Source organism: Thermobia domestica, chromosome 6, assembly GCF_964235325.1.
Source record: "Thermobia domestica chromosome 6, izTheDome1.hap1.1, whole genome shotgun sequence".
NCBI lineage: Eukaryota > Metazoa > Arthropoda > Insecta > Zygentoma > Lepismatidae > Thermobia > Thermobia domestica.
This window is the reverse complement of record NC_137459.1, coordinates 178,374,692-178,394,556: the sequence shown is the minus strand read 5'-3', so window position 1 is coordinate 178,394,556 and position 19,865 is coordinate 178,374,692. Positions and strand designations below refer to the sequence as shown.

At 34.8% G+C, this 19,865-nt stretch overlaps 1 long non-coding RNA gene across 1 annotated transcript in view; it reads right to left on the bottom strand.

Annotated features, from left to right (window-relative positions):
- Window positions 1-455, bottom strand: part of LOC145688343 (uncharacterized) — a 427,613-nt gene extending 427,158 nt beyond the window's left edge. The window contains exon 1 of the long non-coding RNA XR_014131879.1: window positions 148-455. This is a non-coding gene — a long non-coding RNA (uncharacterized LOC145688343). The remainder of the gene's footprint in view (window positions 1-147) is intronic.
- Between the last annotated feature and the right edge of the window lie 19,410 nt (window positions 456-19,865).

Genomic DNA, 19,865 nt, shown 5'->3' with positions numbered 1-19,865 from the left:
TCTCTGATGAAAAAGCGAGTGTGTATTATATAACCATTTACACTGGCTGAGAAGAGGTGCTGAGATGGGCACAGTGTGATGGAACTCGTCTCAAGAGAGATCACTGTCAAATATAGAATAGCGAGAGAGTCAGAGTTCAGCACTTACCTCAGCGAGTGAGCGAGGAGGAGATGTCAACCAGGGGTTCAAATCCAGACGGATCAGAGCGCAGACTCAGTCCAGGGAGGTGTGGATGCGATACTTTTTTCTGCCTTCTTTTCGGAGTCGTAGGGGACACCCTAGTACACTAGAACACTCTTTCCCGCCAACTGGATCAACACCGGGCTGTAGAAGAGTGTGAAAGCCGATTCCTGATCACAGCTCCGCGCGCCTGGCTTAAACACACAAACACACACACAACTCTTACACAATCTATGTCTGTTTCAAGGAAACAAGTTCGTTTTCTACAAACCCCCGTTTTCTTCTCTTCATTTACTCTTTTGTTGCTAACAGTATCGTGACTCCTTCAATTTGCTTCGTACTCAAACCACTTTCGCATTTGTTTCGTGTTTAAATATAGCTCTTCGTCTGCAGGCAGCGAGCTTAGGTGGAAATATGCGCGCTACTGTGTGTGTGTGATCGTCACATGTAATAAGGCTAGAACAGTCTTATGTTTGCACTGCTGACAAAATAATATATGTATTGATGATCTGCAATGCTCATAGAGCAGAAAGAGAGAATGTAAGTTTTAACAGATGGTGCTCCCAAGTTCTAAATCCAGAGCAATTATTTGTAGTGTGTATCATAAGAAATTTTACGCTTTCCTAGCTAATCTTAGATTTCTTCCGGTTCCTCGGAATTGTTAATTTATTTTATGATGACCTTTTTATTTCATTGTACTTTCTATCTTCTTGTATATTGTGAGTTGAAAACAATACTTTAAAAAATCGAAATTAGCAGACGTATAATATTGAACAAGGTTTACCATCGCTTTGTTGCATAAAACATACGTTAAACCTGAAACTCAAAATGAAATTCGAGAAACAAAAAATGTGTACATGGTTTCAAACTGGTCACTTGCATTCAATATTAAATAAAGAAGGAGAAAAGAACACATTTCAGAAAATAAAATCGTGCTTTTTATTTCAGTGTTAAGCTTTCCGGCGGATATTCCGAAAGTATCTTAGAATGAAAACGAAATAATATTTACTGTTTTCAAGTAGAATTAGAACAGTATGCAATTTCTTTCTGAAGTAGAGGTAGTTTTATGCCACCTATTGTCTTGCGTGTTTAACAGGTTTTCAGATAGAACCGGTATGCAATCGTTAATAATGCAAGTTGGATGAAATGTTCAGAAGATGACTGGTCAAACGTCAAACATTCAAATATATCAATTTCATTTTACAGAAAGTAATAAAGAGAATTGAAGGGACATTAGCGAAATTCACTACTATGTTACCTCATAGTGCATACAGAGAGTAAGAGAGAAAATTTCTAAGTTGATGTCTTACCCTCCTGATAAAAAGGATAAGGCTATACATATTTACAGAAGAGGTTGACAAAACATTTCGTGGTAATGTTGAAGTGCTGTTTTGGATAATGAAAGGCATTATATTGACTATTTTTTTAGGTGCGAAATGTATGGTTTCAATCTACGAACCAAAGCACAAATGACTACGAAAATAATGGAAATGCAGAATAAAATTCAACTTATCTCAATAGGAAAGCGTAAGACTAACGCTAGCCTGCAGAGCAGATCTGATTCGTTGTGGAATGGAAGCATATACAATATGAACGGTTTTCAGAATACTGTACGATTCTCATGTATTGTAGCATGTAACTCCTTAGCGGGGATCGAGATGGATATTTGAGCTCCAGAACTGACCATAGGTGTTCAATATTACCTGGAGATTTAGGAAAAATACTCTAGTTCATCCCGATGTCAATGAACCCAACCATGCTTCAACGGTTCCAGTAGTATAAATTGAACATTGCAATATTATTTTTAAAAAAAGAAAAAAAAAGCTTATTGGACAGAAATAATATTTGACTTCTAGTGTCGGTTATAATCACAGCCTACACTATCGCAATAAGTTCTGGCCATCATATTTCACAATGTGGAGAATATAGTTCGGATAATAATACTAGAGGCGTTTAATATGCTCTATCACACAGGAAAATACGTCGTGTTATTGGAAGTAAGGTTAAAGTGATTATATCACTTTAATCAGAACTTATTGCGGGTTTTCAGACATCAGCGGTGTATTTTACATGTTATTTGCTTTATCTTTTCCATGCTGAAACATAAGTGGTTGCGATAAGGAGTTCGGAAATCGCAACTCGACCCCTGGCATTCAGGTTATGTAACACGAGTCGGACTGTGATTGTCGAAGTAGTCTGTTCCAGGTGCTGATTGATTTCCGCAACCACTTTTCACTCTGATGGGTCTATTATTTTTGGTGGCAATCTTTTTCAATGTTCGATGATCTTTGTCACTGATGGTTCTCTTTCGTCTACTGTTAGTTGTACTTGATATTTTTCGCTAGTTCTGTTGACTGTCGCCACCTTGAACACTTCTCACGACACATTTAACATATTGACCATATTAGATACAGTTGTGCCAACTAAGTACAAACCCACAATTTGGCCTAACCATACACTCAAAATCATTACTGCCTGCCTGATTCAATACACCCCTCCGTTTAAATCCGACTGACGTACTGCACATCTTACATCGCTAAATGTTAATATATATGTTCTGATTTTTTTTTAAAAAAAGACAAATTTAATTGAAACGTTCATTAATATAGGGTCTATTCGATTTCAGAATTTTAGAGGTTACTATTGTCCCGATTTGATAATGTATGAAAGTTCACAATGGTTTGAAAAATGGGTGAAAATTCGTAAATTGCGACTTTAATTGATTACTATTCTGTAATGCAGGTTTTCGACAACTATGAAGACATTAGTTTGATACATAGGAACTTTTTGCATTAGGAGCGCAATGCAAAAATATTATTAATATGTCTAGTTTGGCAGATGTAGAGGAGAGAAACTATTTTTCGAATCAATGGACGTATAAACGCAAAACTTACGGCGCTCTTTCACAGACGATATATTAGAAACATCTGATTTACTCACACACATTGTTTGAAACTCAACTAAGAGTTGGTGGAAGCGTGAGCAGAGCAACATATATTTTGTATACACAGTAAAAGGAAGTTTTTTTTTTCTAAATTGCACGATATCAAGGAAATGAAAAAGAATAGCTAGAATTTCGTAAATTTTGTAATCGGGAAGTGGAAAGCAAATTCTATTTAGATACAATGACGCTGATAAAAAAAAAAAAATAAATGTATAATTTCACATAAACGTTTATTTTATATTTTAATGTGGTGATTCCAAAAATAAAATCAGGTTTTTCCCCATCATTTTCTATTTTCTTGCTTTTTTATTTCATTTTTTTAAAAAAATAAAATATGTATTAACTTTTTTTAAAATCAGAAATAATGTAACCGTTCAAAGACGTGGCCTAAATTTAAATTTTAAGTTAGAAAAATGCTGCACTATCTTGATTATTTTAGATTCATGGTTCAATATATGATTGTCTTTAGGATGAATTAGAACAAATTTGAGAGACTTTGGGGAATTTTCCGAAATTTTCGTAAGTATATATATATATATATATATATATATATATATATATATATATATATATATATATATATATATATATACATATTAGGGATGGCCAAATTTTCCGGAATCGGAAATTTACTTTCCAAATTTCGGAATAGTTCCGGAATTCGAAAAAAATACAGAATTAAAAAAACGGATTTCGAGAAAATTCCGGAATTCGGAAAAAATCCGGATTTTTCCGAATTCCGGAATTTTCCCTTAATCGGAATTTTTCCGATTTTACTTTCCGGATTCCGGAAAGTAAACATTCTGGAATTTGCTATCCGTAGCTAGCAGCTGTTAATAATAATAATAAATACATCATAATGAATATATACTGTAACTTGTATTAGTTTATTGTAGTTGGAGATGTCTTACCACTCAGGTAGAGAATTGCTACTGCAGTTATTTGTTGCTTTAAGGAGCCCATAGACGATCCACGGTTTGTGCAAACATCATGTTTGTACAAACACTGTGTTTGCGCAAACACTCGGCCATACATAGTACAACTGTTTGCACAAACTTCAGTTCAATTTCGTAAACATATCCACTGAAGCATCTTGTTTAGCGATTGTAATTGCTTGTGCTTTGGAACAGGAAAGACCCGCAAAACCAGAAAGGAAGAAGAGGGTGTGGTTGAAAGAGTGATTCAAGAAACAGTCTAGTTTATTCACCAAAATTTAATAGCCAAGCTTGAGATAAATTCGACTGTGGACTTATTTACGAATGAATTCAACTATATTTGGTGAAATATTGGAAATGGTTACACCTCTTATTCGAAAACCGTATACAAATATGAGAGACACGATATCTCCCGAGCAGAAGTTCTTTCCACTTGGCGTTATCTTGGTGCGAAAACACGTACGAGGATTAAAATTTGAAACAGCCGTTGCTCCCCAGACGTTTGGACAAATTATTATAGAAACTCGTGAAGCTCCATTTTTCAGATTCCTGTTTTTATAATCTTCACTCTTTACCTTCCACAGTTTAGGTAAATTTCGATAAAGTTCAAACACTAGACCTCCTACTCAGAAATAAACATCGTGTTTGCACAAACATCCTGCAGCTAAATTAGATATCATTAAATTTATTCTGCCCTTTTATTCTTTTTGATTTCATTTTCGTGTAATATCGTTTAAACGTATGTTACAATATTAACAAATATTTATAAATTACTTGTCTGTACTAAGTATTCATGTAATATTAATAAGACGGAATTAGATGTAAAAAGTGTGTTTTAATGGTATGTGTGGAGCAACAATCAAAATTCTCCAATGTGCCCGGCATTTTTGTTATCCGGCTTGCCCTTCTGCAACATTAGACCAGATAGTTGTTAGTCTACTGTATTTTCGACACAAGAGATGAGAAATTTTTGAAGGGAGACGAAAGAGGTTTGCTTAGAATCGATTTAAGACGAGAGAGAACCGTTTGGGAATCGAGTTGATACTTTTGCAAAAAAATGAGACAAGACAATAAAACTGTTTTTCTTGTCTCGTCTCGTTTCGTGGGTAACACTAATATGGGCGTTTTAAGAAAGTAATTGAAATCCCTCTTCTGCTACTGCCCCGTCGAATCTCCAAAAATCCTTTCCTAGTGGTACCTACTGTATGTCTTGTACAAATTTCAAGTTTCTAGCTTAAGCTTTTTGGCCTGAACGTTGACCAGTCAGTCAGACACTCACTCACTCAGGACTTTTTTTCAAATATATGAATACAGGCCGCTACTAAAGGGGAAGGAACGTGCCCGGACGTGTGGTTGTAGGGGCGCCTAAAATGGCAATAGATAGATAGGTGAACATATAAATTATGGAGCGCCGAATTTCATGTTTGCTCAGGGTAATATAAATCTTCTAAAACTAAGGAAAATATAATGTCCATGAAATTTGCAAGCCACTTACGTCAGACTCCAATTTCGACTTTACACGTCGCTAGTGCTACGTTAGTTTTCAATAGTGACACAAATCGTTAGTACTCCATAGATAACGTGTACTTTTTAAATGATGAGTATGGGTCTTGTAACTGTATGCCAATAGGCCCATATCTAAGAATCATCTCAAAAATGAGGTTATCCGTTATAACTATGTAAGTGCTCATTAGTGGCATTAATATTAACGTTAATGCCTCCATCGTACAGCTCTTGGCGTAATAATATGACTTGAACAACTTTGTACATTAGGCCCACCTTATTAAAATTAGCCAAACGAACATGATAATACCACGCTCTTTGTTAGAGTCTCAATGCGTCCCTCAATTCCCGCGAACATCATGCGCAATGTGGATGTGCTGCCTGACGTGCCCAAGTTGGTTACTTCGATGCAACTATTGTTTATCTGTTATTTATTGCTAGTCTGCAGAGTATTTCTTACATTAATATGCCCTTGTCCTTGATAGTCATTGCGTATTTAGTAGTAGTGTGTGTATTACTGTTAACAGTAAAAAAAAGAAGAAAAAAACTATAGATGAAACTTGATCCTTAACGGTTCATATTTTTATTTTACACTACATAAACTAATAATAATAATAATAATAATAATAATAATAATAATAATAATAATAATCTAGCATAAAAGCTATCAATTGCATTACACATTGACAACAAGCAACGTATATTTTAACTTCATAAAAATTCGTTTCCCACAATGTTTTCGGAAACTACGCATGATAACTTATATTAATTATGTCATTTTTTGTTTATCTCGATGCGATATATGTGTTATCTCTGAACAATATTACAATAAAATAAAAATTAAATATTAGGAGTGCATCATACTTTTGAGCTACATTTAATTAACCATGGAATGATCGAGTAGTGTATACTTTAGGATGTAAGTTTCAGCTTAACTTGCATCACATTCTTACGATTACAAAAATGAAATTTGTTCCTTTGCATTAGAACAAAATTCTTAGGATTACACAAAGGAAAATAATTTTTCCGAATTTCGGATTTTTTTTTCGATTTTACTTTCCGGATTGCGGAAAGCAAAAATTTCATAATTGGCCATACCCAATATATATATAGGGTAAAATGGGGCAAACGGACACGACCTAACATTTCAGTGTATTATCAGAATACGAAAGTAGCAACACTGAAGTGATGAATGTAGTTGACGATTGAGTTTGTGTGTTGATAGTTTGTCTGTGACCACAAATCTACTTGAAGTCAAAAGAGTTGCAGATAGAAAGACATCAAGTGTCCATCTATATACAGGATAGGTATCAGGTACGACACGTGAATCAATATTTGTAATAACTGCAAAATCTACCGTAAGCTCTAAGATATTACAATAGGGAGTAAAATCGTAAGAATCAGGTATTGTGTGCACCATGGATCACGACACGTTGCAACCTAGTCACAAGATTGCATGTGTCATCTGTCGATAAAAAAAAAATGGCATTTCAATGTAAACTTGTATGTTGGGACAGACGAACAGCGTGTCGTGGGACAAAAGAACGATGATATTTACAGCTATTTTGAGAGGCTGTGATAAGCAACTAAGTCTAGACAAATGCTAAATAAACGCATCATTAATTAACACAGCCTTTCATTTTCCTTTCTGTCTTGGTTCGCTCCGGGAAAGGACCACAAACAGATGCTAGTGGAACGCCGTCTATATCATCTGCGGTTGACGCAATATCACTGTGAACAGCAGCAAGGACGTTTAACATTCCTCGCAATACACGACAACGTCGTATTCTTTCTGATATAAACGTTTCCTAAGTTTGAACAGCACACCACATTTTCGATTGATGTAGGAAATGAAATAGGAGCCTATCTATTAGATCTTTAAGGAATTAGATTTGGTTTGACTACAATGTGTCATTTGAGATGTGTGTCATTTTTTGTCCTCGTCAAACCATAATTATTAAGATAATCTAGACAATACATCCGTCAGTTTCCTGGGAAATCTATCAATAAAATCACTTTTGGGAGACCATATCAGCAAGCTTGGAATCGTGCTGTAGCAGCCGGAAATAATATCGGTGGGTTTAATAGTTGTGAAATTTACCCATTTAATCCACAAATAATTCCTAATCATGTTCACATTCCCGGAGACGTTCACACTGCTGACAATGCGATTGGTGGTACCAAACTAGTACCAATCAATGAAGAACGCGGGGAGTCTGATGCAAATGGGTGTTCCTTGCATGGAAAACATCTTGTAGCTATAGACCGACATGAAGTTGTACTCTACCAAGAGGAGGAGGAAGTTGCAGTTCCACTTAGCCAGAAACCAGAAGTTTTTCGCGCCTAAGTCCTCTGACTACTGCAACGTCATTAGGACCGCAACATGATAAACACTTGACCAAGAATACTTTCCAGTCCAGTACGAAAGCTAACAAGAATTCCCTACCGAAGACATCTAAAAAGAGCGGATCATCCAATTCCCCAATAAAACGACAATTCGATCTGAGTAATATTGATTTGATTGTAGAATGGTATACAGGAAAGGAGAAAATTGGGTTTACTGTTTGAGATGTCATTTTTGGTTTCACATTTCATGTGTTTCCAGTAGACGAGCCGTACTTTGCGTGTGTGCGTTGTAAAGATAATTGTGATGACAGATGTGCACAGTGTCTGTTTGCCCCCTTTGCATTGTCCTTATGCCCCAGAGTCGGGGGCATATGGACATGTTGATATTGTTTTTTCTTGCAACTTTTTCGTGTACTAAATACAACCACCACTTTTCGTTCACAACTTTTCCCGTTATGTAAAAGGCTGTAGTTTCCAATGTCATACGTATCTACCTTCCACATATAACATGCGTACACATCTTCAGCCATATTTCATTAGCATGTCTGTTTGCTCCACTTTCCTATCTCTCTCTCTCTCTCTCTCTCTCTCTCTATATATATATATATATATATATATATATATATATATATATATATATATATATATATATACCGTATATATATATATATATATATATATATATATATATATATATATATATATATATATATATAGAGAGAGAGAGAGAGAGAGAGAGAGAGAGAGAGAGAGAGAGGGAGAGAGTGTTTCAAAACAACACCCATAACGTTTGGGAGGTGATTCCTGACATCAAGATAAGACGAAAAGTATAGACCAATCTGGGTGCACAAGTGTTTCCTTTCGGAGCTACAGTCTGCCGAAAAAATGAAAAAAAAAAGAGCTTTAAATGCCCATAGCTCCTAAACTATGGAAGTTACCGTAGTCCGTCAAGACTTCACTTAGGAAATAATATGTGGGCTATTCAAAAATACATGTTTCAGAATCCTAAGGTACACACACAACATTTTTTGGAGAGGGAGTTTGGCTGCAGTATTACAATTTGAAGTACTCACAAACTACCTCTATAAAATTAATACGGAAGTACCGCAGGATTCTGAAACATGGATGTTTGGATAGGGCACTTACTAGTTCCTAAATAACTAGTACTAGTTACTAAAGTCTTGACCTGACTACTGTAGGTCCAATAGTTTCGGAGCTATGGTCCTTTAAAGTTAATTTTTTCATGATCTCGGCATCCTGTAACTCCGAAAGGAAGCATTTGTGCACCCAGGTTGATCTATACTTTTTGACTTATCTTGATGTCAGGAATCACCTCCCAAACGTTATCGGTGTTGTTTTGAAACACCATTCACTGCAGTCCAAAGTGGGCTGTAATAATGTATTACATTGAAATTTGCTAAATATGCTAATGAGACCATGCGGAAGCGAGCTACGCTGGAAAAATATTAGTCTCACTTTTCGCAAAAGGGAAAATGTGGCGCTATACAGATAATATGCACGTGGATACGGTCCTGAATATATGGGTAAGACGTTTATCTAGGTCGAAAAGGTCAAATATGTTAGATAAATGTAATGCAAACAAGGTATAGGACAGGCGATTGCAACAAGTAGTGTAAAGTTAACAAGTTTAAGAACAATGCGAGGGTAACAAAAGGTGAAACTTTATTTTCATTTAATGATAACAAATGGTACAATGGGAATAACTTCATTAACATTACAGTAGCTAATTTTCATAACATACTCCATATGACCACCAGATACATCGACATGTTGCATCCACAAAATGGCGTGCGCAACAGTTGTTCCCAGCATTTCCAGCGAAATGGTTGTGACATGTCACCCTATGCTCTCCCTGAAATCCGCCGGGGACTGGACATTTGCCTGGTAGACTCGAGCTCTCAGATATCCCCAGAGCCAGAAGTCACGCGGATTTAGATCGGGGTTCTTGATGGCCAAACCTTTATGAAACCTCTGGAAATGATGCGATCAGCAGTGGAGGTTTCACGAAGCAGATCTTCCACATGACGACCGATACGGTGTTGCCACGTTTTGCTTGAAAACAGTCGTTCCCAAAAGTATCGTGCCTTTAACGGAAGAATCACATGCCACGTTAAATATCCATATAGCGTGCTGATGTCACGGTACAGGTGACAACTCCTTGGGGAATCATCTCCTCAAAGAAAAACCGGTCAATAATGAACGCTATTGTAAATTCATACTACAGAGTTCAGGGTTGTTTTGTTTAAAACAAAATGTTTAAAACAAATGATTAAAACTTATTTTAAGCAATTGATTTTGTTTTAAGCAAACTTTGAATACGTTTGAAACATTTTGTTTTAAACACGTGCATTTTTAAGACTTGTTTTAAACATATGTTTATTTTTGTTTTATATTATTTTGTTTTTGTAAAAATATCTGCCAGAGAAAGAAAATTGTCAAAAGCGTTCCCCATTCAGGACACTATTTTCTTCCCAAAATCTCCCGTGGCCACAGCAGGTTGATTGATTGATTGATTGATTTTGAGTTTTATGTCCCGTTCAGCAGCGAGGCTATATGAGACGTGGACCTACTGATTAACGTGGAATCCGAACCACATGAGCTCCCGCCGGGAATCGAACCCGGGTCTCCCACGCCAAAGACGCGTACGCTAACCGCTTAGCCACGTAGGAGGTGGCCACAGCAGGTCAGTGTGGTGATCTACAATTTATTTTGTCTCTTTTTTCCCCCTTATTTCTAACGTATATTATATTGTTAAATGCTTCTCAGTTAATTTGCGATAAAGTGTCGGAGTTGAAGGTTGAACTACTTGTAGAACTGATATTAAAAAATAAATAAAATAATTATCATGTAAACATTTTTTTGTGTTTAATTCGAAAAGCAAACAAAAGGTTATTTGCTAAATTGCGGTTGTGAAATGAAAATATTGCAGACATTCTTTGATACAGTACGTGTTGGTTCTCACATCTCCGTACTACTTGGAATCGATTAACATGGGTTTTATGGGGGAGAGAAAAAGGACATCATTTGGAACAAATTTATTCAAGTAACTCAAATTCCATCAGATAAGAAAGCGACCATACGAGCTCGTCGCAAAACCCGTAGGAAAGAAATGGTTGGTTTAGTTCAAAGAATGAAAAATCATTATGAAAAATGCTGTGCTGTGAAAAAAAAAGAGATGAAAACCCAAACAAATGGTAAAAGTGTTGATCCGAAATTTGCTTCTGGCGATTCTAACGTCAGTGATGTGGTTGAGGTGCAACTGGAAACTACAGGTAAGAATTAATATTGTATCAACAATATATTTTTCATTATATTATGAAAATTTTATTTCGTCCTTCTTCCCCACCTCAGTTCTAAATATTCTTATAAAATATACCTTAACACAGCTTGTATGAAGCGACCAGGTAAAACAGCGCGACGTGTGACAATCGCCCGCGTAACAAACCATTAAAGTGTGATACTTATTGTAACATCAGTGCCGAATGTAAGTGTCTGGGACAATTTGATCTCAATTTGTTCGTCTGTCTGTATGTATGCACCGCGCTACAGGGCGCAATTTTCGATCCTTTAACATTATATTTTGAGGGTAGAGGCTCTTGATGTCGGAATTTGCTACATAGATTTTGACTGCGATCCGACGTAAAATTTCAAAATTAGTGATTCGGATCCCACTTTAAACAAAAAAAGCCCTGTCTCATACAGCCTTGCTACTGATGCAAGACTGTAATCAATCAAACTAAACGAACTAATTTTGTGCGTTTCGAACAAACTTGTGTTGCAGGTTATATTTGGCTACAACTCAGTTTTTTTTAAATATATTTTTAGTTATGGGCCATTCAGAGCACAAGGGATCCAAGTTCATTTTCAGAAAGATTCGCTTTTGCTCAGAAAACTTAGTATCTTCCTAGTCAAGGGTATGAAATAAATGAAACAAAAACCACGTGAAAGTGTGTGGACTAGAGTTTCATAGGACAACCGCTAGACAAGGGCGTTGATGGAATGGGGAGGAGGGTTAATTTCCTCCTTCTTGCTCATATATTTAAGATATTAGCATTATATTGTGTACGCTGCAGCGTGGGAATGATTAACAAGTCAAGCTCCGAATGCCATCATCAATGATGCATAATTACGTTAAAGAAATGCAGGATGTGTCCAAAAGAATACACCGACGGAAAAGTCATATTTTCACAACCACGAATCCGAGATGAAATAAAAACTAAATGACAAGATGGAATCTAGAATTTTATATAATTGCAGCTAGAGAGGGGCGTTCGCTTAGAGGTCATCTGCCCCTTATCCTGAATTTCAGATTTTGGGGCAGTAATGCAGATTGAGAAACCTTATGCTGAGCAAAGTCCTTTCAACGAATAAATACGGATTTTGATCAGTTATAATCTATTCCCATTTGTCGTAAGAAACTATACGTCTATATTGCTCTCATACATTTTTGGCCCAATGATTCCAAAGGTTTATGTACTTTCGAGTTTCGGGCCAGCTTAAAATGTTGGAAATTGAGCCTAAGGAACATTCCAGTTTTAATCATCTGTATGTTTTGTGTATTTATTCGGTGTAAGAACCTCAAGCTTGTTCTGTTGGATATTGGTTATTAAAAGATTTCTAAAACTGCCTTACTGCCCTCAAAATCTGAAATCCAGAATGGGGATGGGGGCGGTTGGCCTCCTGTCTTATTGGCGCACCTGTATAGCGGCTGTCATATGAAACTGTTCCACGCACTTTTCAACGGTTTTAGTTACATTTGTTTTGGACTTTTGACTGCGAAGATATTACGTTCTGAAATAGAAATCATTTGCTGAGCAAAACTGAACTTTATTGAAAATGGATTTGGTTCGATTGTCCTCTCAACGCCCCAGATATTTCCTTTCTTGAATAAAAAAATGACTCAAAGAAACGAATTACATAGGCTTGTAGAAAATATTCTAAAGTTAGCACAACATGAAGTTCTTCAAACATTACTTTTCGAAAATTTATTATTTTAAAATAATGTTATTAGCATCAGTGTTCTGAAATAGTAATCAAATTTTGCAATATATATATATATATATATATATATATATATATATATATATATATATATATATATATATATATATATATATACATATATATATATATATATATATATATATTTCATCCGCTTCCACATAACGCGAGCTTGGCTTCCAAACGCATAAGTAAAAAACTTCCAGAAGCGGTAGCTCCGAAATAACTTGTTTTAGGGTCAAAATGACCGCTCAAGCGTATGTTTGGTAAAATTCTAGCCTTAAAACATGTAACATGACTTCCTTTGTATTTGAAATTTTGAATACCAAGTAAAGATGTCCGCCATAATGCTTGATAGCACCATTTGATGTGTCAGACCTCTTCCAAGTTTCATCATTCTCCCTCAACCCGTTCTCAATACACAAGGATGTGAGGTCTTTTGTTTTGCCGTGTATATTGATATACTGTGTGAAATCTCTATAGGTAAATTTTAAAATCTATCTAAAAAGCTTATTACAACCAAGAAAGTACTTACGAGTGTCACTTGTAAGAGGGTGTATAAAAGGGGGTCGTGATATGAAATTAGTTGAGAATTACTAATCTATACTGAAATATTCTGTACCCAACACAGTGTAGTTTTAACAAAAATAAAATAAATGAAACGATTGGTTGCAAAAGAAAAAAAAGATCTTAATAAATACGTTATTACGTGATTTTGAAATATGTTTAAAATTATGTTTTAAACTGTTCAAAATAAATAAAACATGTTTTTGTGTGTTTTAAAACATGTTTAAAACATTTGAAAGACCTTTTTTATGCTTTAAACACGAATGTTGTTCTTTTTCTAAAATATTTTTTCGAACCCTGACAGAGTGACGTACGCAGTGTAGTGGCTGTTCCTGAACAACGTGCGGATTATGGAGTCCCATATCTGACAATTTTGCGTGTTCATTGCACCTTCTAGTGTAAAATGCGCCTCATCATATAACATCACTCCTGATCCTTAAAATATTATTGAGCCATATGAATAAACCAAAATAATTCACTCACTATCGCACAATATGTCGTTTATTCAAATTTTTAGATCTTTAACGTGAGACAGTTTAAAACACTATAACTTACCTTTATAGCTAACAGTAACATTATATATCTCTTCTTCCTTGTTTTTGATTACTATCACAACGAGCAATCCGTCGTTATGGTTACAAAACATTCCATTGCATACATGAAGAAAAACAGTATATGAAAACAGTAATTCAAAATAAAAATCATAATTTTATGTCTTCTTCTTCTATTGAGATAGCTGACTAGTGCATATAAAAAATCAAGAATCGCCCAGAATTACAAGCTTAGATTACAAGAAATAATACAACATATCGTTGCATAATGAGACTTTGAACATACGGACTTTTCTTTTTATTTGGCTACAAATTAAAAGAAAAATAATCCTGGTCCGTTAACTTTTACATATTAGTTATTCACATTTTCAGACGCCACTCGTATATATAAATTATATTTCATATCATATTTCTGATACATCATATTTATTTTTATATCAATATTATATTTATTTTCATTTCATAATTAACTATATTCTTATATATCATAACGTCGGTAAGGCACGTCAGAAATCTAGTTTATAGATTATTCAAAATTTGTTGTAGGCCATTAAAAATTTGTTAACAAAATCTAAGTTATATATTTGGGCGTGGTGAAGAAGGGTTTGACAAACATGCATTTTATGAGTTATTCCAGTTATACTTTGGTTTGATATCTAAAACATTATACCGTTAATTCTTTTAACTCTCAATTTGCTGCCAATTCGCTAAGTAATGTTTTAAACAAGAAGCAATCATAACACAAATATAAACAAAAGAAATACAAAACGAAGACCAAAACATTGATAATATCGAAAACAAGACATAACGTCAGGACATACATTAACATGAATACAGAAATTGTTATATTAAATAAAAAAATAAAGATTTAATATAATAAATTAAAATATAACATAATGCGATATATATCTCTACAACTCTTAGTTTTCACTTTCTGAAACTGAATGCCATCTGTTATAAATCATTTACATCAATTCTCGTTATAATCTCAGATGGGACAAAAGCTTTAACTAATTCCATCCATCGATTCCTAGTATACTTTGAAGGACGTCAAAGTTTAATTTTATCAATATTACGTAACCCTATATTTTTCCCGTTTTTACATCCATTAGCTCGAAAACTTTAGGATTGATTTGTTTTATACACAAGTAAGGTCCAGCAAATATATCACAAAACTTATAAATCCTTTTCAATGATGCATCACTTTGTGGGTGAAGTTTTACAAAAAACTAAATCGTTAGGTTGAATTTTAATTTTGCCCAATTGTCACCCTCCTATTTTCTGATTACGAGTTTTAAATTTTTGCATCCTGCGAAATTGCACCATACTCACAAGTTGTGAATAATTTACTTCATCAGTTCACTAAATTGGACGCCAAAATGTTGTTCAATCGGTTTTATAAAATTAGATCCAATGTGTATGTTAGCTGGTGTTACACCCAATGTATCGGATACTGAATAATTTAGCAAGTAGGTGATCTTTGTAACGTATTTGACTCAATCCGAATCCTTATTACGACAGCAGTGTCTAAATAGCATACCGAGATTCCTGTGTATATTTTCCACAACTGAACTGCTGGGATGATAAGGAGTAACAATATGTATCTCGATATTAGCGTTATTTTTAGCACGAAGGAACAAATTACTTCGAAATTGTCCACTATTATCACAAAGTATGTGCTCTACAGGTCCACAATGAGGTATATACACATTTAAAATTCGATAAGTAATTGCTGACGAAGTCACTTTACGCAAAGGATATGCTACTAGGTATCTAGTAAAAATATCCATAACTGTGAAAAGGAAAGTTTCACCAGTAGATGCTCTTGGAAGAGGTCCATACACGTCTATTGAAATGAATGAATGGGGTCGTTCTGGAATTATTGACATCACAGGTTTATATAACGATTGATAGTTGTGTTTGATCTTCATGCATTCCTCACAATGATTGATATAGGTTTTGATTTGCGATCTAAGTGATTTCCAAAAAGATACTAGTTAAATAATACACTTTTAAATATCCAAAATGTCCAAAATCATCGTGATATTCTTTCATTATACGGGGCACCAATATTGGCGGAACACAAATTTTGGTTTTATGTTCGCATTTGAAATCTTTAATTACCAATATGCCATTAGACACTCGATACATTGAGCTTCAGGAACGGGGACAGTTACAACTTCCTGAACAAGATGTCAAATGATGTAAAATTTTCGCATATTCCTCATAACTTTTTGGGACTCTCGCAATTCTTCCAAAGAAATATTGGATATCTCTTCTTGCAAAATTAAAAAAAAAACATTTATATTATAATGCATGATGATTTTCATTGGGAATCAAAATGGACAAAGTATCTACTGGAATGTTATCAATGCTTTAATATGTTGAACATCAAAATAAAAAAAAAAATGTAATTCCAAGGACCATCTTAATAGACGACTATTATATCCTTGTACTTTTTTTAAATGGCATAAAGAATTATGATCTGTGATGACTGTAAAATGACATCCACTAAGATAAAGGGCAAATTTTCGCAATAAAAATCGTACAGCAAGTGATTCAATTTCAGTAGTTGTATACCCTTTTTCGGCATTTTTTAGCGTTCGGCTGACACAATGTATAACAGCCGGTTCATTAGTAGAATCGCTTGGTTGCCAGAGTATTCCAGAAATTCCCGATAACGCACCATCACACTGTACAAAAAGTAGACGATCATAATTAGGATGACTCAGACGGATATTTTTCATAATACACATATTCAATTGCTGAAAGCTTTGTTCCTGTCAGCTACCCTAATGCCACGAAACTCCTTTCTTAGTGATTGAAAACAAAGGTTCTGCAATTTCGGAAACCGAGAGACAGACCTTCTAAACCAAACCCGAGTATTTGTCGTGTTTCTGTAATATTAGTGGGAACAGGTAAGTCCCTAATAGCTTATACTTTCGAAACGCTATAACACATCCTTCCTGCATCAACAGAATATCCTAGTAATTGAATGGACTTCCTGAAAAATGGTTTTTCAATATTTATAGTCAGACCAGAATTTTCGAATCGTTCGAAAACAATATCTAAACTTTCCAAATAATATTTTGGTGTTTTCCCCATAATCAAAATATAATCTGCAAAATAAACAACATTATTACGTAAGTCTTGTTCTAGTATTTGATTCAGACAGGAGGCCAAAGCAGCACTACCATTAATTAATCCGAAGACTACACGATTATATTCATATAATTGTCCTTCGAACAGAAAGGTTGTAAATGGTTTCGAGCTTTCCCCCAACATAATTTGGTTATAGGCCATCACGAGATCAATATTTCCAAATATATTATTTCCTCGTAGCGTACTAAGAATTTTGTCCACTGGGAGATACCTCACTTGTTGCAATTTAATATGGGAATTTAACTTTCTAAGGTCCATAACTATTCTTAAATTTTTACCATCCCTTTTTGGCACTACATGTAGATGATTTAAGTGAATACTTTGAGAAGGTCGTATTATACCATCAACCAGCATATCTTATATTTGTTTTCGTACGTTTTCTCTGAAACAATAAGGTATGATCTAGGGTTTCGTTACTATAGGATCTTTGGCGTCAAGTTCAAGGTCATACACAAAATCTTCACAACATCCTGCCCTAAGAGAAAAGGCCCTTTTATATTTATAAAGTATATCTTTAAATTGGGATACCAAATCCTTATCAACAAAATTTAAAGAATTTACAATATTGTCTACACATTTATAAAACGAACAACCCTCGTCTTCATTCAGAAACGGTTCCTTTACAATTTCACCAACATTGACTTTCTTTAAATTATCTGATTTAGTGTCAAAAACATTATTTACGAAAGGCTGGGCTATTTTTAGCAGGAATTAATTTTTGAATTATTAAGTCATCTAGAGTACGAATAGCAAATGTTTTATTTTCGAAATCTAAAACAGCACGCAATTGTATCAGAAAGTCTAATCCAATTAACACTTTCTCATTTAATTCATGTATAACCAAGATAGGAATAGTAATTTTATAATCCTGTATGCTAATTACAATTTGTGTTTTCCCCATCAACCTTTTCTTATGGCTACCTATATAATGTATTAGTATCAAATTATCTGCCTTTTGCAGTCTAGGGTTAGAATAATTGTGTAAGTTCACGCCAAAATGAATAAGATAGAATGGACACTGTAGCACCTGTATCAATCAAAGTTTGAAGAGGAACTCCATTTATTTTAATAAGTATTCTCGCAGTACTAAAGGTTTTCAAGAAAACAAAATTTTATTTAGAAGTATCTACCTTCTCCATTTCATCATCAAACATCCAAAAGCAGTTAGCAATAGGGATGTATTGATATCTAGCATCTGTATTTACAATTTTAAGACTAGTTTCGTAGTCAGAAGACGAATCAGGTACATTTAGCGTTGACGTGGCTTTAACCCCCTCCACGTCAGCCGAATCTAGTTTAAATTACGGTAGTCGGAAGATTCTATTATATCACACTGTATTCCACAGTCTTGGGTACTTTCTTGTCTACTATATGTTGTCACCCTACTTTGATTTCTATTATTGCAATTCCTGATATCTGTGAAGGTACTTTGTAGGTAAGTGCCACGATTACTATTTCTATTGAAGTTTCTATTATTATTTCGGAAATTTCTGCTATTTCTACCATTAGATTCAGTTTGGTTACCGGTAACATTTTGTCCATTAGTTGTATTATTAAAATACCGGTTATTGTTACTTCGTGAATTGGAAATACAATTATGCTATATATTTAGGTTACGAACTGAAGCATAATTGACATTGTTACGAGTAAAATTACTCTGCCCTCTGTTATTACTCTGCATCAAGGATTGACTCTCAAAATTCTGTACAATCATGACAAGATGGTTAAAATTATTACATTGAGCTGACATCAACATTTGCTGCAATTTAAAAGGAAATAATATACGAATTGAAGCTATTATTCGGGACTCAGGATGAAACGGATTAGTAGATTTTAGTTCGTTTTAAGTAGATACTACAAAGTCAGTGATATTTTTATGTAATTTAGGATTGTAATACCTCGAACGGACTAAAGCGTCCCTATTAGCCAACATGAAGTCGTTTTCGTAATTAGACAACAACACACTTTTCAAGTTAGAGTATTTACGTAGATTGCCTTTAATAATTTTAAACCAGGTTAGACAAGGAGGCAATAATACATGAGGCAGGATTTTTAAGAACTTAGATTCATCTACCCCCATTAACTCACACTCGTCTTCAATTTTTTTTCTAAAAATACGCTGGCAGGCATATCTTCGGATACCCCACTAAATTTGGTAAGAGATCTTTTTTACTAAAACGTAGAAGTATACCTGTACTGGTATGCTTCACATACTTAGAATCCATACGCACAGCTTTACGGTGACGAGATAAACGATTTACTCTTCTTTCCTTATCAAAACTGGCATCGCTACACCCCGAAGAGTCACTATTTTCCACTGCAGTTCTTGATGGATACTGTGCCGGTTCTGGTGGATACTGTACCGGTTCCATTGATGGATACTGTGCCGGTTCTGGTGGATACTGTACCGGTTCCATTGATGGATACTGTACCGGTTCCATTGATGGATACTGTACCGGTTCCGTTAGCTCCGTGTTGGTAAAAGGAGGACGAACACCATTCCCCTGATCAATGTTGCGATTTTCAATAATAGGTAAACACTTCCCTATAAGGGAATTCACTTTCTCTTGTAGCTCCCTATTTTGATTCGAATGTTCATTGATAACGGTTTTAATGATTCCCACCGTACCTGTATTTCCGTGAACCAATGCAATA